This window comes from Palaemon carinicauda, chromosome 15, assembly GCF_036898095.1.
Source record: "Palaemon carinicauda isolate YSFRI2023 chromosome 15, ASM3689809v2, whole genome shotgun sequence".
Lineage (NCBI taxonomy): Eukaryota > Metazoa > Arthropoda > Malacostraca > Decapoda > Palaemonidae > Palaemon > Palaemon carinicauda.
The window spans coordinates 47589542-47616131 of NC_090739.1; the positions used below are offsets into that span (position 1 = coordinate 47589542).

At 34.1% G+C, this 26590-nt stretch overlaps 1 protein-coding gene across 2 annotated transcripts in view; it reads left to right on the forward strand.

Annotated features, from left to right (window-relative positions):
• The window catches only part of LOC137654605 (probable G-protein coupled receptor CG31760), a 1168850-nt gene that overhangs the window by 257173 nt on the left and 885087 nt on the right, over positions 1 to 26590 (forward strand). For both annotated transcript variants that reach the window (XM_068388385.1, XM_068388387.1), the window contains exon 2: positions 25455 to 25493. The gene's annotated coding sequence lies outside the window, so the exon portion shown is untranslated. The remainder of the gene's footprint in view (positions 1 to 25454; positions 25494 to 26590) is intronic.

Genomic DNA, 26590 nt, shown 5'->3' on the forward strand with positions numbered 1-26590 from the left:
GATATAGTGTAAACTACGAAAATGTTAGGAGCCATTAAGAAAATTAGAAGGAAACCTCATGAAAAGACTGAAACAGGAAAATCAGTTGAAGATGAAACAAATGAATTTCTACAGATAATGAAGAATACACCAGTATATGATAGTGACAACATGGAGGAAGGTGCCTGTGGAAGAAATGATGAATCAGCGAATGGATCGTTGGCCACCGTGGAATCTGATGACACTGAACTATGTGAGCACTGCAAGACTGTCGTTGCCAATGAGGGAATTTGTTGTTATAGATGTCAAAAATGGTATCATATTGAAAACGAATGTTCTGGATTAATAGAAAATTTATCACAAGCTGGCAGAAGACTATTGTGTAACGAACATATTTATTACATATGTAGAAATTGCACTGATAAGTTCAATGAGGATGCAGCAAACATACAAAGAAAAGTATTGGATGAAGAAGTCGTAATGTCCCATCATTTGGTTCAGGTCTTGATGAATAAAATAGAAGAAATGAAAGATAGCATGACAGAAATGAGAAATAAATTGCAAGAAACAAGAGATGAGATGCATGAATTAAGAAATGAAATGAAAGAATTAAAAAATGAAAAGAAAAGGAATGAAGATGACATAGATAGGAAGCATCTAACAGGCACATATGCTGAAAAGCTGAAATCAAAGAAAATATTGATTGTAAAATCAACTGATGAGGTGTCAGCAGTTAATAATAAGAAAACAATTATGACCAAATTAAAAGCCCAAGTTGAAAGTACTGCTGAAACAAAAGATGGCCACCTGATCATTAAATTTGCAGATAAACAGAACCTGGAGCAGGCAAAATCAGAATTGGAAGAAGGTAATGTAAACTAGATCACTGTTACTGAAAAAGGAAAACTTAAACCGAAGATAAAACTTACTAATGTACCAGAAGATGATGATGATATTATTCAAAGTCTGAAGCTTAAGAACCAGTGGCTAAATAGACACATTGTAGAAAACGATGATCTGACTATCATAATGCAAGAGAATTCAAGAATGGATAAACATAAACACTATATTATAAAATGTACTCCTAAGATACGTAAAGCAATCTATGAAAAAGGAGATAAACTTAGTACCACATATAGAATATGTAATGTTTACGATCATTACATGCCCTACCAGTGTTACAAATGCCAGGAATTTGGGCATAGTGCAGCAAATTGCAAGAATAAACAGTCGTGCCCCAAGTGCGCGAGAGAACATAAAGCAGGTCATTGCAATGTTGTTGAAGTTAAATGCATAAATTGTGTGAGAAAGAACTATGATGACACAGAACATAAATCCTATGACAAAGTAAACTGTGAAGTTTATAAGCAAGAAATAATAAGAGCCAGAAACAATACTGACCATGGCTTCGATTAAGAAAATATTATGTAATCTAATAAATATACAATCCATTGGCAACAAAACTCATATCATTAAGGAAGTCGTAAGTGATCAAGATGTGGATATTTGCTTATTAACTGAAACTTGGTTGAGTGGTAATGTGAGTGACAGATCGAAAATAAATGAAATGACACCTAAATCTTATAACTTTTATCATGAACCAAGAGAAAACAAAAGAGGTGGTGGCATTGGAATCTTAATAAAGAAATCATACAAAGTTACAGTAAGAAATCATCTCATAGTTAATTCATTTGAATATATGAATATTAAAATTTTATCTCGAAATGTAAATCTACAAATAGTTATACTCTATAGACCACCGTGCAAAAGCAAAAGAATGTTTCTAGATGAATTTAATAACTTACTAGATACATTGAATGACAATCGAAATATAGTTGTATGTGGTGATTTCAACCTACATCTCGATAACAGAGTAGACCCATATATCAATGAATTTAGAGAATTGATTGACAACCACGACCTTGAAAACATAGTGTCTGAACCAACAGCTCAGTCTAATCATATACTAGATCTAGTTATAGTAAACAAAAACAACAACATCATACTAAATATGGAGATTGAACCTGACTGCTCTATATCCCCAATGCATAAGTTGATGTCTTTTGAAATAGACGTTAGAAAAAATAATGCAATACAGAAGGAAATCACATACAGAATTAAGACTAACTTTGATCCAAAAGAGTTCATTGAACAAAGCCTAGAGGATATAAAAGGGATAACACCAGTCTGTAACTGTGAAGAGAATCACACCCTTGTAGAGGGACAATCCTGTATAAACTGCATTACTGATAGAAGTAAAACTATACTTGCAACTAATTATAATAATAGGTGCCCGGAAATAACAAAAATAATCACAATTAAAGAAAAATCGAACTGGTTTGATAATGAATTACACGAAGAGAAAAAAGAAAAAGAAAAATGGAGGATAAATGGAAAAGAAATAAAAATAATGAAAACTGGCAACATTACAAAGCAGCTAGAAATCGCTACAATTACCTTATCTTAGTTAAAAAAAAGGCCTATTATAAAAAAGTGTGCAATGAAAATGACCCAAGAAAAATACATAAGAACCTAAAGAAACTATTAGGTCTAAAGACAGAAATAGTGTTGCCCGATATAACTAATGATCCTAAATGCCTAGCAAATGGTTTTATTAATTATTTTGAGGAAAAAATAGATAAAATCTGCTCCAGTTTTCACAACATCAGCAAAACAGAGCGAAGGAATACATCAGCAACAGGTGTAAATAAGCTAAGGGTATTCAAAGAGTTAAGTCAGAGTGATTATATGAGAATAATAAAGAAAGTAAAAAAAACCTACTGCGGAAATGATACATTTCCAATTAATGATGTAAAAGATGCAGAAAATTTCACCAGACTACAAGAGACCTACCGAAACATGGTAAATATGAGTCTAACACAGGCAGTTTTCCCTGATTGTGAAAAAGTTGCGTGTATCAAGCCTGTGTATAAAGAAAAAGGTGATGCAGACAATTTAAGTTCATATAGGCCAATATCAAATCTGTCATATTTTTCGAAAATTATTGAAACTGCTGTACACGAACAAACCTGGAAATATCTGAAAAAATCTAATGTCATACCTGATGATCAATCTGCATACAGAGAAAATTACTCCACAGAAACAACAATATTAGCGATAAAAAATGACATAACAGAAATTATAACAAATGGCAAGTGTTGCATTCTTGTAATGCTTGATCTAAGTGCAGCATTTGATACTGTAGAACATACATATCTGATGGAAGACCTTAAAGCTGTGGGCATCGTAGAACGAGCACACGACTGGTTTGTGAGTTATCTTGAAAAGCGCAAAGCTAAAGTAGTAATATCAAATGTTGAATCTGAGACAAGAAGACTAACCAAAGGGGTGCCTCAAGGCAGTGTACTAGGTCCTCTCCTGTTTGAAATTTACACGATTGAACTGGCAAATATACTTGAAACTCACAGAGTTAAGTTTAAAATATACGCTGATGATACACAATTCTATTTCCCAATAGAATCAGTTGATGAAGCTAAAAGAAAGATACATGAAATAATGAATGACATTAAGGCTTGGATGTTAACAAAAAAGCTCAAGCTCAATGAAGACAAAAGTGAATGTATTATTTTTGGAAATGAAAAAGATATAAAAAGAATCGAATGCTTCCAAAGAATTGAAATAGGTCAATCGATCATTGACCTAAAGAAATCTGTCAGGAATGTTGGAGTAATCATGGATGATAGACTGACAATGAACGAACATATAAATAACATGGTAAGAAATTGTAACTATCATATTAGAAACATAGCATTTATTAGTAAATACTTAGATGAAAAATCTATGGCCATACTCATTTATCACCACATATTTTCAAGAATTGATTACTGCAACTCACTGTTCTATGGCTTACCAAATTATCAGCTTAAGAAAATTCAGAGAGTACAAAACAGAGCCGCCAGATTAATAAAAGGACTACACAATAGGGAAAGAATTACCCCTGCACTAATTAAGTTACACTGGCTACCGGTAAAAGCGAGAATTGAATACAAGCTACTCTTACTAACGTTTAAGATACTGAACCAAAATGAACCAAAATATCTAAAAGAATGCCTGAATAAACTAGAACTAGGAACAAATGTTAACACAAGACACATGAGTGACAAACATAGGCTATCTGAACCAAGAACAAATAGTAAATTTGGTGAAAGGGCTTTTAGCTACTGTGCGCCTAGACACTATGATAAACTGCCAACTGAAATGAAGGCCCTAAAGGGAGCAATTGAATTTAAGAAGAAACTAAAGACATTACTTTTCACAAGATCATATGATTTGGAAGATGCTACAATCAAAGAATTGTATAAGTTATAATGAAAATGTTTCGTTAGATGATTAATATGGACCCGCCCGAGAAGTAGTTCACTCGACTTCAGTGGAGGGTTGGATTTAAACCCAAAACAAGTAACAAGTAAGTATATATTCAAAATGGGTTTGAAGGTTGTATGCTACAAATTCGAATGGGTTTCAAGGTTGTATGCTACAAATTCGATATGGGTTTCTAAGCTGTATACTACAAATTCAATATGGGTTCTAAGTTGTACGCTACAAATTTGATATGGGTTTCTAAGTTGTATACTACAAATTCAATATGGGTTTCTAGGTTGTATGCTAACAATTCGATATGCGTTTTTAGATTGTATGCTACAAATTGGATATGAGTTTCTATGCTGTATGCTACAAATTCGATATAGGCTTCTAGGTTGTATGCTACAAATTTGATATGGGTTTTTTGATTTTATGCTACAAATTTGATTTAGGTTTTATGCTGTATGCTACAAATTTGATATAGGCTTCCAGGTTGTATGCCATAAACTGCTTTCCAAGTTGTATGCCACAAATTCAATATGGAATTTCAGGTTGTTTGCTACAAATTTGATATGATTTTCGAGGTTTTATTTTATAAATTTGATATGGGTTTGTAGTTTGTATGCTACAAACTAAAAATTAGTTTCTAGGTTTATGCTACAAACTCGAAATGGTTTATACTGTAGGTTGCATGCTACAAACTCGAAAAGGTTTCGAGGTTTTATGCCACAAACTTGAAATAGGTTTCTTGATTGCATGCTGCAAATCCAATAAGGGTTTTTTGTTGTTTTTGCGTATAAACTCGAAATGGGTTTTTAGGTTGTATACTACAGACTCGAAATGTGTTTCGAGGTTGTATGCAACAAACGTGAAATTATTTTTTATGATGCTTGTTACAAACTTGAAATGTGGTTCTAGGGTGTATGCTTCAATCTTCTAAATGCATTTCGAGGGTGTATGCTACGAACTTAATTTGGATTTCTAGGTTGTATGATACAAATTTGATATGAGTTCGTAGGTTGCATGCTATAAATTTGATATGTAATTAGGTTTTATGCTAAAAATTTGATATGTTTTTCTAGATTTATGCTAAAATCTTGATATGTGTCACTATGTTATATTCTACAGACTCGAAATACTTTTCTAGGTTTTATATTACAAACTTGAAATTGTTTTTGAGGTTGTATGCTACAAACTCGAAATTGTTTTCTAGGTTGTATGCTACAAACTCGAAATTGTTTTCTAGGTTGTATGCTACAAACTCGGAATTGGTTTCTAGGTTGTATGCTACAAACTCCGAATTGGTTTCCTGGTTGTATGCTACAAACTCATGATGAATTTTAAGTTGTATGCTATAAACTGGAAATGGGTGTAATTGTTATGATAGTAAATCGAATTGGGTTTATTTTTTATGCTACAAACTGAAAACTTATTTTGGTTTTATGCTACAATCATGAAATGTGTTTCTTAGTTGTATGCAACAAAATTGATATTGGTTTCTAGGTTGTACGCTACAAACTCGAAATGTGTTTAGGTTTTATGCTACAAAATCGATATGGGTTTCTAGGTTGTATGCTACAAACTCGAAATGTGTTTAGGTTTTATGCTCCAAACTCGAAATGGTTTATAGGTTGTAGGCCACAAACTTGATATGGGTTTTTAGGTTGTATGCTATAAACTCGATATGGGTTTTTAGGTTTATGCTACAAACTTGAAATTGGTTTATTGGTTGTATGCTACAAACTCTATATGGTTTCTTGGTTGTTTGGTACAAATTTGAAATGGGCTTATAGGTTGTATGCTGCAAACTCGTAGTGTGTTTATATTTTATGCTACAAACTCGAAATGGGTTTCTTGGGTGTATGGTACAAACTCGATATGGATTTTTAGGTTGTATTCTACAAACTCGATATGGATTTTTAGATTGTATTCTACAAACTCAAAATGTGTTTCTTGGTTGTATGCTACAAACTCGAAATGGATTTCTTGGTTGTATGCTACAAGCATGAAATGAGTTTATAGGTTGTATGCTACATACTCGAAACATGTTTAGATTTTATGCTACAAACTTGAAGTTGGCTTATTGGCTGTATGCTACATACTCGATATGGGTTTCAAGGTTATAAGCTAGAAATACGAAATATGTTTGTAGCCTTTATGCTACAATCTTGAAATGAGTTTCTTGGGTGTATGTTATGGTTTCAAAATTAGGTTTTAGGTTATATGCTACAATTTTGAAATGTGTCTGTAGGGTGTATGTGACAATCTCAAAATCAGTTTCTTGTTTGTATGCTACAAACTCGAAAAGGGTTTTTAATTTCTATGCTACAAACTCCAAATGGGTTTTTGGGTTTTATGGTACAAACTTGATATGGGATTTTAGATTGTATGCTACATATTTGATATTAGTTTCTAGGTTGTGTGCTACAAACTCGAATTGGGTATCTAGTATGCATGTTACAAATTTGCAATGGGTTTGTAGGATATATGCTAGAAACTCAAAATGGGTTTCTAGGATATATGCTACAAATTAGAAAGCTTTCTGAGGTTGTATGCTACAAACTCAAAGTGGGTTTATAGATTGTATACTACGAATTTCGATATGGGTTTCTAGGTTACATGGTACAAATTTGATATGGGTTTTTAGGTTTCATTATACAAACTCGAAATGTGTTTCTAAGTTGCATACCACAAACTCGAAATGCTTTTGTAGGTTGTATGCTACAAACACGAAATGGGTTTTTATGTTGTATGGTACAATCTCAAAAAGGGTTTCTTGGTTTGTATGCTGCAGACTCGATATGGATTTTTAGGTTGTATGCTACAAACACGATATGTGTTTCTAGGTTGTATGCTACAGACTCGAAAATGGATTTTAGGTTGTATGCTTCAAAAATAAAATGGGTTTCTAGGTTGTATGCTACAAACTTAAAATCGTTTTCGAGGTTATTTACTAAAAACTCCATTTTGATTTCTAGGTTGCAAGCTACAATCTTTAAATGCATTTCTAGGCTTTATGCTGTAAACTTGATATGGGTTTCTAGGTTGTATGCTAGAAATTTGAAATGTGTATGTAGGTTGTATGCTACAATCTCGAATTTCGCTTATAGGTTGTATGCTACAAACTCAAAATGAGTTTCTAGGTTGTATGCTACAAACTCAAATGAGTATCCGGGTTTTTTACTACAAACTTGAAATGGGTTTCTAGGTTCTATGCTACAAACTAGAAATGGGTTTTGAGGTTGTATGCAATAAACTCGAAATGGGTTTCAAGGCTGTATGCTAGAAACTTGAAATGGTTTATAGGGTGTAAGCTACAAACATTATATGGGTATTAGGTTGCATAGTACAAACTTTATATGGGTTTCTGGTTTGCATGCTACAAATTCGTTATGTTTTTTTTTTTGTTGTTTTATGCTACAAACTCGAAATTAGTTTTTAAGTTCTATGCTACAAACTCGAAATTCGTTTTCAGGTTGTATGGTACAAACTTGATAAGGGTTTCTAGGTTGTATGCTACAAATTTGACATATGTTTTAGGTTGTATGCTTCAAAATGGAAATGGGTTTTTAGGTTGTGTGATACAAATTCGGAATGGGTTTCGAGGTTGTATGCTATAAACTCGAAATAGGTTTGTAGGTTGTAGGCGACAAACTCGTAATACATATTGAGTTTGTAGGCTACAAACTCAAAATAGGTCTTTTAAGTTGTATGCCAAGAATTCTTAATGGGTTTCTAGGTAGTATGCTACAAACTCGATATGGGTTTGTAGGTTGTATTCTACAAGCTCGAAATGGGTTTGTAGATTGTATGCTACTAACAGGAAATGGTTGTCGAAGTTGTATGCTACAAACTCGATATGGTGTTTTAGGGTGTATGGTACAAACTTAAAACGAGTTTATGGGTTGTATGCTACAAACTCGAAACGAGTTTATGGGTTGTATGCTACAAACAAGAAATAGGGGTGAAGGTTTTATGCTACAAACTCGAAGTAGTTTAGAAATGGGTTTCCAGGATGTATGCAGCAAAATCGAAATGAGTTCCTAGGTTGTATGCTACAAATACGCTGCGGGTGTCGAGGGTGTATGTTACAAACTCAAAATGTTTTTTTATGTTGTTTGATTCCAAATTGAAATGGGTTTTTAGATTGTATGGTACAAAATCTAAATAGGTTTATAGATTATATGCTACAAACTCAAAATGTCTTTGTTTGTAGTATAGTACAATCTAGAAATGGGTTTATGGGTTGTATGCTAAAAACTCGAAATGGGTTTCTAGTTTCTATACTACAAACTTCAAATGGGTATTTATTTTGTATGCTACAAAGTCGAAATATATTTTTAGATTGTCTGCTACAATTTCGAAATGGGTGTCTAGGATGTATGCTAAAACTCGAAGTGATTTTATAGGTTGTATGATATAACCACGAAGTGGGTGTTGAGGATGTATGTTACAAACTCAAAATGGGTTTTTATGTTGTATGACACAAACTTGAAAGTGCTTTTTAGGTTGCATGGTACAAAAATCAAATAGGTTTATGGGTTTCATGTTACAAACTCGAAATGTGTTTTATATGTGGTATGATACAATCTAGAAATTGTTTTATGGGTTGTATGCTACAAACTTGAAATGGGTTTCTAGGTTGGATGCTGCACAATCTAAATGGGGTTCTATATTGGCTGCTACAAACTTGAAATGTGTTTCTAAGTTTATGCTACAAATTCGAAATGCGTTTCTAACATTATGCTACAAACTCGAAATGGATTTTTAGGTTGTCTCCTACAAATTAGAAATGAGTTTCTAGGTTGTATGTTACAAACTCGAAAGTTATTTCTAGGTTGTATGATACAAACTCGAAATGAGTTTCTAGGTTGTATGCTACAAACTCGAAATGGGTTTCTAGTGTGTAGCCTATGCTACAAACTCTAAATGGGCTTCTAGGTTGTATGCCACAAACTCGAAATGGGTTTCTAGGTTATATGCTACAAATTAGAAATGAGTTTCTAGGTTTATGCTACAAACTAGTAAATTTTTACTAAGTTTATGCTACAAACTCGAAATGGGTTTCTAGGTTGGAGGCTACAAACTTGAAATGGGTTTCTAGGTTGGAAGCTACAAACTCGAAATGGGTTTCTTGGATTATGCTACAAACTCGAAAAGGGTTTCTAGATTGTATGCTGTGAAATTTAAATGAGTTTCTAGGTTGTATGCTACAAACTCAAAATGGGTTTCTAGGTCATATGCTACAAACACAAAGTGCGTGTCGAGGTTGTATTACAAGCTCAAAATGGGTTTTTATGTTGTATGATAGAACTTGAAATGGGTTTTAAGGTTTTATGGTACAGTATTGAAATGGGTTTATTGGTTGTATGATACAAACTCAAAATGGGTTTCTTGGTTGTATGCTACAAACTCGAAATGGGCTTCTATGTTGTATGCTACAAACTTGACATGAAATTTTAGGTTGTATGCCACAAACTCGAAATGGATTTCTAGGTTGTATGCTATAAACTCGAAATGGGTTTCTAGGATGGGTTTCTAGGTTGGATTCTTCAAACTTGAAATCAGTTTTTAGGTTTAGTCTGCAAACTCGAAATGGGTTTCTATGATTGATGCTACAATCTCAAAATGTATTTTTAAGTTGTAAACTACAAACTTGAAATTGGTTTTCGATATTGCATGCTACAAACTCGGAAGGCATTTCTAGGTTATATACTACAATCTCGAAATGGGTTTCTAAGTTTATGCTACAAACCAGAAGTGGCTTTCTAAGTTCATGCTATGAACTTGAAATGGATTTTTAGGTTGTATGCTACAAACTCGAAAGCCTTTTCTAGTTTGTTTGCTACAAACTTGAAATGGGTTTTGAGCTTTATGCAACAAACTTTAAATGGGTTTCGAGAATGGATGCTGCAAACTAGAAGTGGGTTTTGAGGTTGGATGCTACAAACTTAAAAAGGGTTTCGCAGTTGGATGCTACAAACTCAAAATCGGTTTAGAGGTTGGGTGCTACAAGCTGAAATGGGTTTCTAGGAGGGATACCAGAAACTCGAAATAAGTTTCGAGGCTGTATGCTACAAACTCGAAATGGTTTTGTGGGTGGATGCTACAAACTCAAAATCGTTTTAGAGTTTGGATGCCATGAACTGGAAATGGGTTTCAAGGTTGGAGTCTACGTACTTGAAATGGGTTTCAAGGTTGGATGCTACTAACTTGAAATGGATTTCGAGGTCATATGCTACAAACTTGAAATGGGTTTTGAGGTGGGAAGCTACAAGCTCGAAATGGGTTTTGAGGTAGGATTCTACATACTCGAAATGGTCTTTGAGGTTGGATGCTACAAACTTGAAATGGGTTTTGAGGTGGGAAGCTACAAGCTCGAAATGGGTTTTGAGGTAGGATTCTACATACTCGAAATGGTCTTTGAGGTTGGATGCTACAAACTCGAAATCGGTTTTGAGGTTGGATGCTACAAAGTGGAATTGGGATTTGTGGTTGTATGCTTGAAACTTGAAATAAAAAGTTGGATGTCACAAACTAGAAATGGGTTTCGAGGTTGGGTGCTACAAACTCAAAATGGGTTTGGAGGTTGGATGCTACAAACTCAAAATGGGTTTCGGGGTTGGATGCTACAAACTCGAAATTGTTCTTGAGGTTGAATGTTACAAACTCGAAATTGTTTTTGAGGTTGGATGCTACAAACTTGAAATGGGTTTCGAGGTTGGATGCTACAACCTCTAAATGGGATTCGAGGTTGGATGCTACAAATTCGGAATGGGGTTTGAGGTTAGATCCTACAAACTTGTAATAGTTTTCAAGGTTGGATACTATAAACTTGAAATTGTTTTTTAGGTTTGATACTACAAACTTGAAATGGGTTTTGAGGTTGCATGCTATAAACGCGAAATGGGTTTCGAGGTTGGATGTTACAAACTGAAAATGGGTTCTGAGGTTAGATGGTACAAACTCGAAAATAGTTACAAGGTTAGATGCTTCAAATTCAAAATGGGTTTTGAGGTTGGATGCAACAAACTTGAAATGAGTTTCTAGTTTGGATGGTGCAAACTTGAAATGGGTTTCGAGGTCGGATGCTACAAACTCGAAATGGTTTCAAGGTTGGATGCGACAAGCTAGAAATGGTTTCAAGATTTGATGCTCCAAAATCGAAATGGGTTTCGAGGTTGGATGCTACAAACTTGAAATGGGTTCCAAGGCATGATGCTACAAACTTGAAATCGTTTTTGAGGTTGGATGCTACAAACTGGAAATGGGTGTCGAGGTTCTGAACTACAATCTTGAAATGGGTTTCAAGGATGTATGCTACAAACTCGAAATGGTATTCAATGTTGTATGCTATAAACACGAAATGTATTCGTGATTGGATACTACAAACTTGAAATGGGTTTTGAGGTTGGATGCTATAAACTTGATATGGGTTTTGAGGTTGGATGCTACAAACTTGATATGGGTTTTGAGGTTGGATGCTACAAACTTGATATGGGTTTTGAGGTTGGATGCTACAAACTTGAAATCAGTTTTGAGGTTGGATGCTACAAACTTGATATGGGTTTTGAGGTTGGATGCTACAAACTTGATATCGGTTTTGAGGTTGGATACTACAAACTTGAAGTCGGTTTTGAGGTTGGATGCTACAAACTTGATATGGGTTTTGAGGTTGGATGCTACAAACTTGAAATCGGTTTTGAGGTTGGATGCTACAAACTTGATATGGATTTTGAGGTTGAATGCTACAAACTTGAAGTCGGTTTTGAGGTTGGATGCTACAAACCTGAAATCGGTTTTGAGGTTGGATGCTACAAACTTGAAATCGGTTTTGAGGTTGGATGCTACAAACTTGAAATCGGTTTTGAGGTTGGATGCTACAAACTTGAAATTGGTTTTGAGGTTGGATGCTACAAACTTGATATGGGTTTTGAGGTTGGATGCTACAAACTTGATATGGGTTTTGAGGTTGGATGCTACAAACTTGATATCGGTTTTGAGGTTGGATGCTACAAACTTGAAGTCGGTTTTGAGGTTGGATGCTACAAACTTGATATGGGTTTTGAGGTTGGATGCTACAAACTTGATATGGGTTTTGAGGTTGGATGCTACAAACTTGAAATCAGTTTTGAGGTTGGATGCTACAAACTTGATATGGGTTTTGAGGTTGGATGCTACAAACTTGAAATCGGTTTTGAGGTTGGATGCTACAAACTTGATTTGGGTTTTGAGGTTGGATGCTACAAACTTGAAATCGGTTTTGAGGTTGGATGCTACAAACTTGAAATCGGTTTTGAGGTTGGATGCTACAAACTTGATATGGGTTTTGAGGTTGGATGCTACAAACTTGAAATCGGTTTTGAGGTTGGATGCTACAAACTTGAAATCGGTTTTGAGGTTGGATGCTACAAACTTGAAATCGGTTTTGAGGTTGGATGCTACAAACTTGAAATCGGTTTTGCGGTTGGATGCTACAAACTTAATATGGGTTTTGAGGTTGGATGCTACAAACTTGAAATCTGTTTTGAGGTTGGATTCTACAAACTTGATTTGGGTTTTGAGGTTGGATGCTACAAACTTGAAGTCGGTTTTGAGGTTGGATGCTACAAACTTGAAATCAGTTTTGAGGTTGGATGCTACAAACTTGATTTGGGTTTTGAGGTTGGATGCTACAAACTTGAAATTGGTTTTGAGGTCGGATGTTACAAACTCGAAATGGTATTCGAGGTTGGATGCTACAAACTCGAAATGGGTTTCGAGGTTGGATGCTACAAACTCGAAATAGGTTTCGAGGTTGGATGCTAGAAACTAGAAATGTGTTTTGAGGTTGGATGCTACAAACTCAAAATGGGTTACGTGAATGGATGCTACAAACTAGAAGTCGTTCCCGAAGTTGGATACTACAAACTTGAAATGGGTTTAGAGGTTCGATGCCACAATCTCGAAATGAATTTCGATGTTTTATGCTACGAACTCGAAATGGTATTCGTGGTTGATGCTACAAACCCGAAATGATATTCGATATTGGATGCTACAAACTGGAAATGAGTGTCGAGGTTGGCTACTACAAACTCTTAATGGGTTTGAGGCTGGATTGTACAATCTCGAAATGTGTTTCGAAATTTGATGCTACAAAATTGCAATGGGTTTCGAGGTTGGATGCTACAAACTCGAAATGGGTTTCGAGGTTGGATGCTACAGACTCGAAATGGGTTTCAAAGTTGGTTGCTACATGCTCGAAATGGGGTTTAAGGTTGAATGCTACAAACGGGAAATGTGTTTCGAGGTTTGATATTACAACCTCTAAATGGGTTTCGAGGTTGGATGCTACAAATTCGAGAGGGGTTTCATGGTTGAATGCTACAAACTTGAAATGGTTTCAAGGTTGGATGTTACTGCCTCTAAATGGGTTTTGAGGTTGGATGCTACAAATTCGAAATAGGTATGGAGGTTGGATGCTACACTCTCGAAATGGGGTTGAAGGTTGGATGCTACAAATTCGAAATGTGTTTCATGGTTGTATGCTACAAACTCGAAATGAGTTTTGAGGTTGGATGCTACAAACTCGGAATGAGTTTTGAGGTTGGATGCTAAAAACTCGAAATGAATTTTGAGGTTGGGTGCTAAAAACTCGAAATGAGTTTTGAGGTTGGATGCTAAAAACTCGAAATGAGTTTTGAGGTTGGATGCTAAAAACTCGAAATGAGTTTTTAGTTGGGTGTTAAAAGCTCGAATTGGGTTTCGATGTTGTATGTTTCAAACTTGAAAACTGTTTTGAGGTTGGATGCTACAAACTGGTAATGGGTTACAAGGTTTGATGGTACAAACTTGAAATGAATTTCGAGTTTGTATGCTACAAACTTGAAATGGGTTTCGATGTTGGATAAATATTTCTGTGTTGGTGACCTTTGTTTGTTTCATACGCAAGTTTTTCTCTTCAACTATTAGTTTTGAAATTAGAATAAAAGTTTTAAATTCTGGTTTTCCTTTTTTATCATTTTGTATTGTTTAGCAATGCTACTAGGTACCTAACTCTCGAAATTTACATTTCCAGTTTGCTAAGTAGACATTTGCACTGAGCACTATTTTTTATAAATTTTTAGGAGTTTAAATAAGTAGTTTTTGAGGAGCTCGTTTCCGTGCATGCAGAACTAAAAGAAAATGTGAATGGTTGAGGTTTTATTTTCCAGAGGAGAATACTTCTATTGTTTTATCATAACTCGTTAGGGTAATATGCGCCATTCAACAGCTGCATATTATTAGAATATTAAGCAAAATTTTATGGCTTCTGGTTGAAAGCCATAAGCGCTAATAGTCCTAGAAGGGAATTTAATGAAAAATATATTAAAATTTGATTCCTGTTATGCGTCTTAGAACATTTTCGTTTTGTTTTTTATCATATGGAAATGCAACATCTTTAAAAGGTATTTAAGTTTATATTCTCTTATAGTTTATGAAGGTATCTGACAAGATTTCATGTAATAATAACGAATTTTTTTTTTCTTATGAATATAGGTGATTGTTTTCACAAGTGCATCATGTGGTAAGAGTACACGAGCTTTTTGGCTTTGTATTTTTATTGATACACGTCTCCAAAAAAGAAAGGAAAAAAAAAAAGTTGTCGACTAATCCATCGTAAGGGTTTCAAGTACCTTCTCATGGTTTTGTGGTCTCCAGACATTTGGTTTAATGCTGCTGAGAGAGTAACAGAGTCGAAAAATTTTCTCTGGACATGTGCAATGTGGACAATTTGTGGATAATCAGCTTAAGTTAGTTTATTCTATGTATTTGTAATCTGTATCTGTAAATTAGTCCTTTTAAGCAGGAGATTCAAGAGCGTTAAATAACAGAATTATGTCACGGGGTGAATATAAGAACATGGGTGCTATTTTTTTTTTTTCATTTGATTATCTATTGAAAATTTACCTACAATTGGCTCTCTCTCGAGAAATCGTTTAGTATCCGTATAAGCATCTCCTGATATTGTTTTTCGTTAAACTTAATCTAAAAACTGTTATACTCCCTTTTTTATTCATTGTGATAAGTAATTAAGTTATTTTGCTCTTCAATCTACCAGACATGATTTTCTCGATAAGCAAGAGAAATGATCAGGTACGACAATAAAGATAGCTAAAATGGCAACGCTTGTCGGGGTCATAGATAGATTTTCCCATACAGCTAGACCATGGGCTGATTAATTGCTCGCTTAGTTGTATTTCTGGTTTAATCTGGAAAGGGAAAAATAGTTGTACGGGAAAATGTAGTTCTAATCAATAGCTTCTCATTCGTCTTTGTATAACCTTAGTATTAATACGACCGGAGAAAACATTTGGTAAGTTGACAGCGTATTTATATATTCATCGATCTATTTTATTTGATTATTTATAAATCTATATATATATATATATATATATATATATATATATATATATATATATATATATATATATATATATATATATATATATATATATATACATTATATATATATATATATATATATATATATATATACATATATATATATATATATATATATATATATATATATATATATATATATATATATATATATATATATATATATATATATATATATATATATATATACATATATATATATATATATATATATATATATATATGTATATATGTATATATGTATATATATATATATATTTATATATATATATATATATATATGTGTGTATATATATATATATATATATATATATATATATATATATATATATATGATCAAACTTGGTTTATTAGTAATAAAGAAAATGTCTCAGTTGTAAGTAAACATGTTTCAAGCCCTTTTGAGGACGAATTAGGCTTTTGCCAGTGATATTGGACAATCTCAGTTGTCCAAACTAGTCAAATGTAGATTATAAGTGATTTGCCCTACCAGAAATTTGACTGTTTTGGAAGGTGTCTACGTTCTTTTGAAACCAGAATTGATTACCGATATCCGGTTCGTTTTGATGAGAACAAACATTGTAATATTTATGAGGAATAATTTGTGATTAAAAAGTGAGTTGAATAATATGAATAAAAGAAGGGAGGTAAGGTAATCGTATTTAGAGATATGTCTATTCATTAATGACTTCTAGTTATTTAAGATTATTTTATTTTAGAAATTATTATCAATTAGCCTTTGAAACAAGTTCCTGACTGCAGGAGATAACGCCCAACTAAAACGTTACAGTTTCCCTGTCAGTTTTGGATATTTATTTGTACCTATTGATTATGTTGCATTAAATTCTTTATATACATCAATATGTACAGTGTAAAATGTTTATTGATTTCAAGGCTTTTTTTTAGAAGAATTATTTATGCTGCTATTTGTCAATGGAAACCATCGTGTACTTTACCGAACCGTAAGTGATTACTAGCAAAGGTAACAAACAATATTTTAGTAATGCAAACATCATAATACTCTCGCGATGGATGGGAAACGTATGTAGGTAGAGCAACAGCACTTTAACTCTTTAGGGGGATCTTATCACACTCATTCTTACCGAGTAACAAATGCACTCTTTTACCTGTTCTCACAGTCCTATACAACCGCTTCCATCTTCCCCAGCGTCTTTCATAATGAGGAACCGTCTCTGGACCAGTGTTTCTCTTCCTTTTTTTGGGCCCAGGCATCCTTTTCATCCTATGTCAGGATGGCATCCGTCCATTTCCAGAGTTGTTGGTTCAGAAGGTACGTTCACGATAATATGCATGTAATTGAAAATATTTTAACTTATACACACGTACAGTACTTCATACATACAAATTAACTATAGTTTGTTATACTGAGTAACGGGTTTTTGTTTACGAATGTAATGTCAATAGAAACTAATAATTTATTTTCAAAAGACGATAGAAGTACAGTAGTGTATTAAATGCGTAACTATTTTTTTTTTTTACTAAAATGAAACGGTTTTTTTTTCTTTTTTAATAAAGAAAATTTGATGAAGGTTGTATGTAAAGAATACTTGAAAGGACATATCGCGAAGGATTTTCTCCTTTGTAGCTTTGTTGTTGTTTTTAAGATATGTAGACACAAATGGACGTAATATAAGGATATATATTAATGCTACTTTAAGCATGGAATCGCATAAGAAGGGTCAAAATTTTTTGATTGATTTCTCATCGAATATTTCTTTCTCGCCAATCAGTTTTCAGGGCTAAAAATATATGAGAAATTTAATCATTTCACAAGTCAATAGGATTTCGCAAAAACCCAAAATCCTCATTGCTGAGTTGAGGAAAATATAGACTATATTTATTTTCCTGTGACAGCAAATGCTGCAAATCAATATTCTCAAGTAGAATATTGCCATGTATCAAGAGTTGGAACTAGAACAGAATCCTCATCATCATCTCCTCTTACGCCTATTGACTCAAAGGGCTTCGGTTAGATTTCGCCAGTCGTCTCTATCTTGAGCTTTTAAATGAATACTTCTCCATTCATCATCTCCTAATTCACTCTTCAAAATAGTTCTTTAATAATTTTTTTGAGCCCCTGTTAGCTATCATTCCATGCTTACAAAGAGATTGAACGTGACAAGTACTGTTAGTTATAGAAGGCATATTTTTTCATAATCTGTATTGTATTTAGTAGATAGATCAATATACCATCACCGAGTATACCAATCTATATTCGCACTTCTCCCCCTGGACCCTTAAAATTATTCCCGGGTTGAGATTCCCGGTTCTAGAATATTGGAGGTATTTTCACGGCATGCATCATTCTGCTGTATTAGGAAACTATTCATCTTCGTTCCCAGGTTTACGATGATGATCATGACTGTGCATTTATCTCTTATTTTTTTTACACAACGCTTCTTGTATTTAACTTTACGTTCGTGATAGTTCTCACATCAACAGATTAAACACACATCAACACAAAAAGTGACATATAATCCCTTGATTCAGCGTCGGGAAATTCCTGAATATCAGCTTTCATATAGAAAGACATGATTAAATCAGTATTTTGGATCTTAGGTTGAGTGACGATCGAGATTTTGTAGTTATTGGATATAAAAGAAGTAAATCCTCACTCATTAAAGTCAGATATGCTATGAATAAGCCCAAAACACTGATGGTAATCGGTTTCCTATTTCGCAGTTTGAATTTTGCCAAGGACTTGGAGCATGTGATGCCCTTAAAATTTTCAATGCTATACAGACGGTTTCTATGACTGGCCTTGTCTTTAGTGTTGCATTTTGGCTATGGTAATCACGAGGCCCTTGTATTCAAACTTCAATAATTGGAGTAGGTGTGTATTTTCTAAGCACCGTTATTGAATTTTGAAGTAAAAAATTGCAGAGTTTCTGCTGATGGCCGCCATAGTGACTATATAATTACTGTACATATATCCGCTAAGTACCTTATCCAAATATGGTTACTATTTAGTGCAGAGTCTTGTCTTAAGCGTATTACACGATTCTTTTTTTTTTCGTTAACCCGTTTAAAGGAAATGAAAATGGAATGTTTAACTTATGAGAACATAAGTTTTGGACTTTAATTAAGAGGTGTTGGTTTCAAAGAACCTTGACCACTTTCAATTTTCTTCGTTGATTTTTTTTTTTTTTTTAATCTATGAGATTTAGTTTTCGTAATAACTGCCGTGAACTAGGTCTAAGTTTATTTATTTATTTTTTTTTTACGAATTATTTTGGGCCTATTGTAAATTATTTTTCACTAATTTCATATTTGGCATAAACCATTGTTTTATTTATGAAAATGAAGTTCATGAGGTCGTCAATGGTTGTATATAAAAAGAACATACTAAAAGTTTTTAGTGTTTATATCCATCATATTTATGAACATAGCCTAAAGATTTGGTGGTTTTTTCTTGAAGCTTATTCCCCTTAAATCGTTGCCACTTAAATTATTGTGTTATCTATCTTCCTTACACTCTTGTTTGGTATATTGTTATATCCTTGACATATATTTGAAGCTCTATAAGGAAGAAATTCGCACACACAGTGTTCTAATTCCTCAATGCTCCCTTATCATTACTAGGTCATGTGACACCAAACTCTATTCCATTATTATGTAATCTCTAAAAAGTCAGCCTCTGAATGAAAAATGTTCGATTTTTATTTCCATGTTTTCCTTCTATGTCCCTTGGGCTCCCGACATCACCAATTGGGAATTGGACGACTTTCATTCAACTTTAAAGTCATACTCCTAGTGGAGTCGCTTCCTTAACAGAATCTTGCTGTTTGTGTCATTTTCTATTTTTTCTTTCTTTATTCTCTTTCTTGTAGTTGTATTTATTTGTTTGTAGCCAGTTCTTCGTCAGGATGGTGGAATCCTTTTTACACACAGTAGCGGAATTTATTGAAACGGTATAAGTAAATCTGTAAAATTTTGTAACTTTCATCTCCCTTTTTTAGCGTTCTCTCTCTCTCTCTCTCTCTCTCTCTCTCTCTCTCTCTCTCTCTCTCTCTCTCTCTCTCTCTCTCACACACAAATCCAAAAAGTTATACTACGTACTGTATGTATGAAAACGGCCTGATTAGGTCAAAAACTAAAACTAACATTTAACTGAAATACTGTATTATCAGAGAGTAATATTAGAAAATAACCATATAAAGTTTGACATGTCCCCTACGCATTAGTTTTTTTTTTTTTTTAATAGCAAAAAACATCACGAGTAAATTGCGTTTCAGAGAATCCGAAGGCAAAAGTATGGAGACCAAAATAGGATGACCTTTAACTCGCTTTATCCTGCAACAAAAGCGCGAAAGAATGAAATACTCATAGACTGCACTATAGGTAGGGGACAGTTCGATTTTATCTAATTTAGGAAACAAAATTATAGGAAAGTCATGTCGTTCTTTTGCAGACTTTCACAGCTATTGAGACTACTTGATTAACCCTTTTACCCCCAAGGGTTATTTTTTTTTTCAAGAACATTTTGCAGTATATTTTTTTTTAAATTGCTCTAAAAGCCTTAATTTTCGTCACAGAGAGGTCAGGTTGGTCTCATTCTCTTGGAAAATGCCTGAAGTTTTTCAAAAAATTATAAAAAATATGCAAAAAAAAATTTGAATAGCATTTTTTTGCAAGGACGTACCAGTACGTCCATGGGGGTAAAGGGATGAGTTTTGTGAAACGTACCAGTACGTCCTTTGGGTGTAAATGGTTAATAATATGATAGATATCGCAAATGTTGCATTGATTATCAGGTAGATTTAAATGAATTATGAAGTAAATTTCAGATATGCCATTGATATTGAAAACAAGGAGTATTTTGATAATTTTAGGAAGACTCACTATGTAATCTCAACAGATTTTTATGGATTTTATAGAAACTATAAATTGTTTTTGGAAACTTAATTTTATAAGCAATCAGGAAAACGTTTCCATTTGCCCTGATACATATTTGGCCGTTATCTTGGATCTTACAAAATGCTGCCTTAAGAAAAAGTTCTTCGTCAATATCTCCGCTTTTGAAACCTAGAAATTTATGATTTTGACAGCAAGGCCACCATTATCATGACCAAGCAAACCGATGATATGAAGATAAATAAGGCAGATTCAAACATAATCCAAATTTAACGGAAATATTCCGTTTTATTGAATGTTTAAGAAATGATAGGACACAATTCTCCACTAATAAGTTGGTGGAATTTTTCTGAGAGTTTCTTTTTCTGTGCATCTTGTTCTCCTTGTTTACTAGTGTCTACAGGCTCATAGGCTGGCTTCTCCACTGCTTCGCTCTGACATGTAGCTTTTGTCCAGTCATATCTGCATTCAAGATCGTTGCACATAATGTACTGTACTCATCTTGGATGTAAGCAGGGGCGATTACATTGTGCCTCTTGTCACCTTCAGCAGCAAATGGGTTCCATGTTTCAGTATGGTTACCTTGAAGTTTTTTATAACATCATGCTCCTTCTTGATAGTGCTAGGACCAAGGTTGGATTTGTCAGTTTCCGAGTCAAACTGACTCCTGAACTCTTTTACAGCATCATAGAGTTTTGGTATGATCATGAGGAACCTCTGTCTAGCGTTGGCATTGCTCGAGATGCTAGTTTAGTTTAGTTTAGTTTGATGGCTACTTTTCCGGTCCCATACAGCAGGGGTACCTCACTCTCTACAGGACCTCCGCTGTCGTTTTACCTTGTTCGTTCAGAGTGTGTGTGTTAAGATTGCCTTACCTTGTGTGAGACACGGGCTCTTGCATTGGCAGCTAGTTCGTTCAGAGGTCAGAGTATTTATCGTTTCAGATCACGTATTGTTCATTTACTGTTAAATCGTCATTGTTGTATGATTTTTTAAATAAGAAAGTCTTCAGTTTCCTCTTGAAAGCTTTAATGTCTTCAATCATTCGAATGTTTCGTGGGAGCTTATTATATAGTCTCGGGGCCTCATATTTAAAGGCTCTAGAGCAGTGGTTCCCAACCTTTTCTAGTTTGCGGCACCCTTGGCAAGCCTTTCAAAAGTTCCCGGCACCCTTATAAGGAAATACATATTTAAAGTCTCCGTTGTTTTTTTTATTATATTTTTTTTGCATTTCGACATTTTGCATCGATGTAACAACACCTTATACATAGATATGAAAATTTTCTTTACACTGATCCTGCTATTACACAAAAATGGTATTATAATACAAATATGTAATTGCGACAAGTTTTACAGTAGTTGCACAATGTATTCAAGTAGTTACACTGTTACAGTGTTACACTATGATACAAGACATACACACAAATAGGCAAAAGTGAACCATAGTTAGTGTGAAACTTGCGATTGATGCTTGGAACACAAACTCTTGATATCAGGTCTTATTGTTGATAATTCGACCCGCATATCATCCTCAAGTGAAAGAAGCCTATTTATTTGTTTCGATTTTATTGTTGCCATGGCAGGAAATGCCTACTCACACAGATACGATGTGGAGAAAGGCAAAAGTAGAGAAATAGCTTTCTTAGCCAAATTAGGATATTCCCCCAATGTTCCATGCCAAAAAGCTGCCAGTGTCACGTCACTCTTCTCAAATTTGACTTTCAGTGTTGAATCAGCAGACATATCAAGAAATTCGTCACGTTCTATTGCCGTGAAGTCCAGTTCTTCAGCCATGTCAGCCAGTTCAAAGGGTGATACAATCCAATCGAGTTTCTCTGTAGAAAGCGATGGAAAATATTTATCAACTGCTTCTCTTAGTTGTTCCAAGTGATTAAGAATAAGATTTTTTACAGTTCCCAGACCTTTATATCCTGGTTGTTGAAGAGAAGGGAAGTTTGACACATCGTCTTTCTGAACAGCCGACTTCCATGATTTTAACTTTCTCTGGAAACCTTTCATCTTGTTAACTGATGTTACAATTCCCTCAAGTCTCCCCTGCATTGAGAGATTTAGTTCATTCAGCTTCATGAAAATATCTGCCAAATATGACAGCTTCAAACACCAAGTAGAATTTTCAAGCAGCTGTGTAGGAAGCAGTGAGTTGTAATTATAGATGGATTTTCTTTCAATGCTCTGGTGATGAAGCCTTTGTACTTCCCTATCATCGACGGTGCACCATCAGTCTACAACCCTCACTCCCCTCCCTCCCTCCCACTCTCCCGCCAAGCTGTTCTCTCCAGTGTCCGTACAATTATTACACAGCAAAATCATATAATTAGTATTGTTCTCCTGGATTGTAATTTTCCATAAGTACAAATTATTATACAAATTCAATGAAAAGTATTTAAGTTGAAAATTCGATCGCTAAATTGTGGAGCAGCAGCTGCAGCAGAGAGAGGGAAGTTAATGCAATTTTTTCCTCTGAATTTTGGCGGCACCCTTGAAAGATCTCACGGCACCCCTTGGTGCCGCGGCACACCGGTTGGGAAACACTGCTCTAGAGCCTAAACTACACATATCTAGGTTCCAACAGTTTGAAGCCATCTATAACTATTCTTGTATAGACAAGATTTGTTGGCTGCGCAATATTTAACAATTCTCTTAAGTATTTTGGACGACCGGTTCTGATAACTTGGTGGGTTTCGAGGTTGGATGCTACAAACTTGAAATGGGTTTTGAGGTTGGATGCTATAAACTGGAAATGGGTTTTGGGGTTGGAAGCTACAAACTCGAAATGGGTTTTGAGGTAGGATTCTACATACTCGAAATGGTTTTTGAGGTTGGATGCTACAAACTCGAAATTGGTTTTGAGGTTGGATGCTACAAAGTGGAGTTGGGATTGTGGTTGTATGCTTGAAACTCGAAATAAGAGGTTGGATGCTACAGACTAGAAATGGGTTTCGAGGTTGGGTGCTATAAACTCAAAATGGGTTTTGAGGTTGGATGCTACAAACTCGAAATGGGTTTCGAGGTTGGATGCTACAAGCTCGAAATTGTTTTTGAGTTTGAATGCTACAAACTCGAAATTGTTTTTGACGTTGGATGCTACAAACTTGAAATTAGTTTCGAGGTTGGATGCTACAACCTCTAAATGTGTGGTCCTTTCTCTAGGTGGGGCACCTTTTATCAGTCTTGCTCCTCTGTTTATTATGTTTTGTAATTTCTTAAGTTGCACTTTTGGTAAATTGTAATAGATAGAGTTGCAGTAGTCAATCCTGGTAATAACACAGTTTATCACAAGTTTCTTTACAGAATTTTCGTCCAGGTACTTTTTTGTGAACGCAATATTTCTTAGATGATAACCAGCAGTTTTTATTACACTATTTATTTGGGCATTTAGAGACAGGTTACAGTCAAGAAACACACCTAGATCTCGAACTTTACGAGATATCGGCACCGTGTCATTATTTATGTTCATTTGAATATCACCCAAGTTTCTCACGCTGTTTCTCTTACCCACCACCATGAATTCAGTTTTCTCATCATTTAATTTTAGTTGTTTAAATGTCATCCATTCTCTAACTATCAAGGATTCGGTTTAGAGTTTCAGTAATGTCATGTATATTATTTATGGAGAAGTAAAATTATGTGTCATCTGCAAATAGTTTGAACTTCACGCCATGCCTTTGTAGCATTTTCGATAGACCATTAGTATAGATACAGAATAAGATTGGGCCAAGTACACTCCCCTGGAGTACCCCTCTGTTTAAGGTTTCATATGATGAATAAGAGTTTCCAATTTGTACATAGTAATTTCTACCAACTAAGTAGTCTTTTAGGTATTCGAAGGGTTGATCTTCAATGCCGATAGACCGTAGATCATTTAGTAACAGTTCATGCACAACTGTATCAAAAGCAGCACTGAGATCGAGTATTATTAAGAAACCACATTTATTTTCATCCATCATTTCTAGCATATCATTTACAGCAGAGCAGATGGCTGTCTCCTTAGAGTATAGTTTTCTGTAAGCAGATCGGTTGTCAGGCAAAGCTTCTATTACTTCTAAGTGACTGACTAGTTGTTCAAGAATTACATATTTAAGCACTTTTGAGACAAAAGGAATTTTCTTTAGCTTGTTTAGATGCTTGCATGCATGGTCCACCCTTAGTTGAGTTTTGGTATTCGTTGAATATATGTCTATCAATTGTCACTGAAATGAAGTCTGCACCTCACATGATAGGTATAGTCATAGTGGGCGTTTTCTGGATGGTACCCTAAACAAGCGCCCAACTTGTGAATCTTAATTGTGTTTTCTAGGTCCTCCTGAGCCTGATTATTATTACTAGTACTCAATCCATCTGAACCTTTCATGCTGAATAAAAGTCACCTAGCTCTTAGACTATATGACTGCAGTATTTGAGTAGAGTCTGTAATATAACAAGATTTATTGAAGTGAACAATATAACACCATTTACTAAATCAATACTATGCACTGCACATAAAACGTATATTGTACTTTTCATTTACTGTTGAAAATAAAACATTATCGATTAATTATTCTGGAAATATTGTCGATTGATATTTATTCTTTATGAAAGAAAAAGGCTCAGAATGGCTGTTTAAAAACTGGTTTCATTATTGATGTCAATATTGAGAATTTAATTAATGGTCATTTAGAATAAATATTCTAGGTTAATCAACACGGTTTCATATATGGGTCAAAATATTGAAGAGACATGAGAAATAAATATATCCTGGTACAATGTACCATTTTTTTCTAACAATTGTTAATGTAATATTTATTAACAACCGCTTTATTGCTCAATTAAAATGACATTATTCTTTTTTCCAGATATCACGCACCACAATATTCTACCGCCCAGCAGCCAAGGTAACTTATGTAACTAAGCAAATGGTGGGGCTATTTTATATTATTCCTTTTGTGAGTCGGTCGGTCCATTTTAAATCAATAACTTTGTGTAATAGTTTGATAAACTGTCTTAGTCACTGAGCGTGGGTAAGTCGTGAGTTCCTCCAATTTTGAGGTAATATTTAGAAGAAATTAATATATCTTTTTTTTTGTAATACTTGAAATTGTAGTGTATCCAATTATCTTGTTATTTGACAATTATCTTTCAACATAATCTGTCAGTCGATAGAAATTAATAGTTATTGTGGGTTTACATTGATAGGGCAAAGGTGATCAATGTCGGTTATGGCTAATGGTTCTGTTACCATGCACTAGCCAGTATTTGAATTTTTCATTAGAGATAGTATATATGTGTATATATACATACATATATATGTATATATACACATATATATGTATATTTATACATATATATATACACACATATATATATATATATATATATATATATATGTATGTATATATATGTATATATATATGTATATATATGTATATATACATATATATATATATATATATATTTATATATATATATATATATATATATATATATTTATCATCATCATCATCTTATTCTACGCCTATTGACGCAAAAGGCCTCAGTTAGATTTCGCCAGACGTCTTTATCTTGAGCTTTCAAATCAATACTTCTCCATTCGTCATTTCCTACTTCCCGCTTCATAGTCCTCAGCCATATAGGTCTGGGTCTTCTTAGTCTTCTAGTGCCTTGAGGAGCCCAGTTGAAAGTTTGGTGAACTAATCACTCTTGGGGATTACGAAGAGCATGCCCAAACCATCTCCATGTGCCCCTCACCATGATATTATATCTAATATATATATATATATATATATATATATATATATATATATATATATATATACATATATATATATATATATATATATATGTATATATATATATATGAGAGAGAGAGAGAGAGAGAGAGAGAGAGAGAGAGAGAGAGAGAGAGAGAGAGAGAGAGAGAGAGAGAGAGAGAGAGATTGTTGATACCTAGTAGGTATTTTGATCTGTAATAAACTGCTACTGAATTGAAATT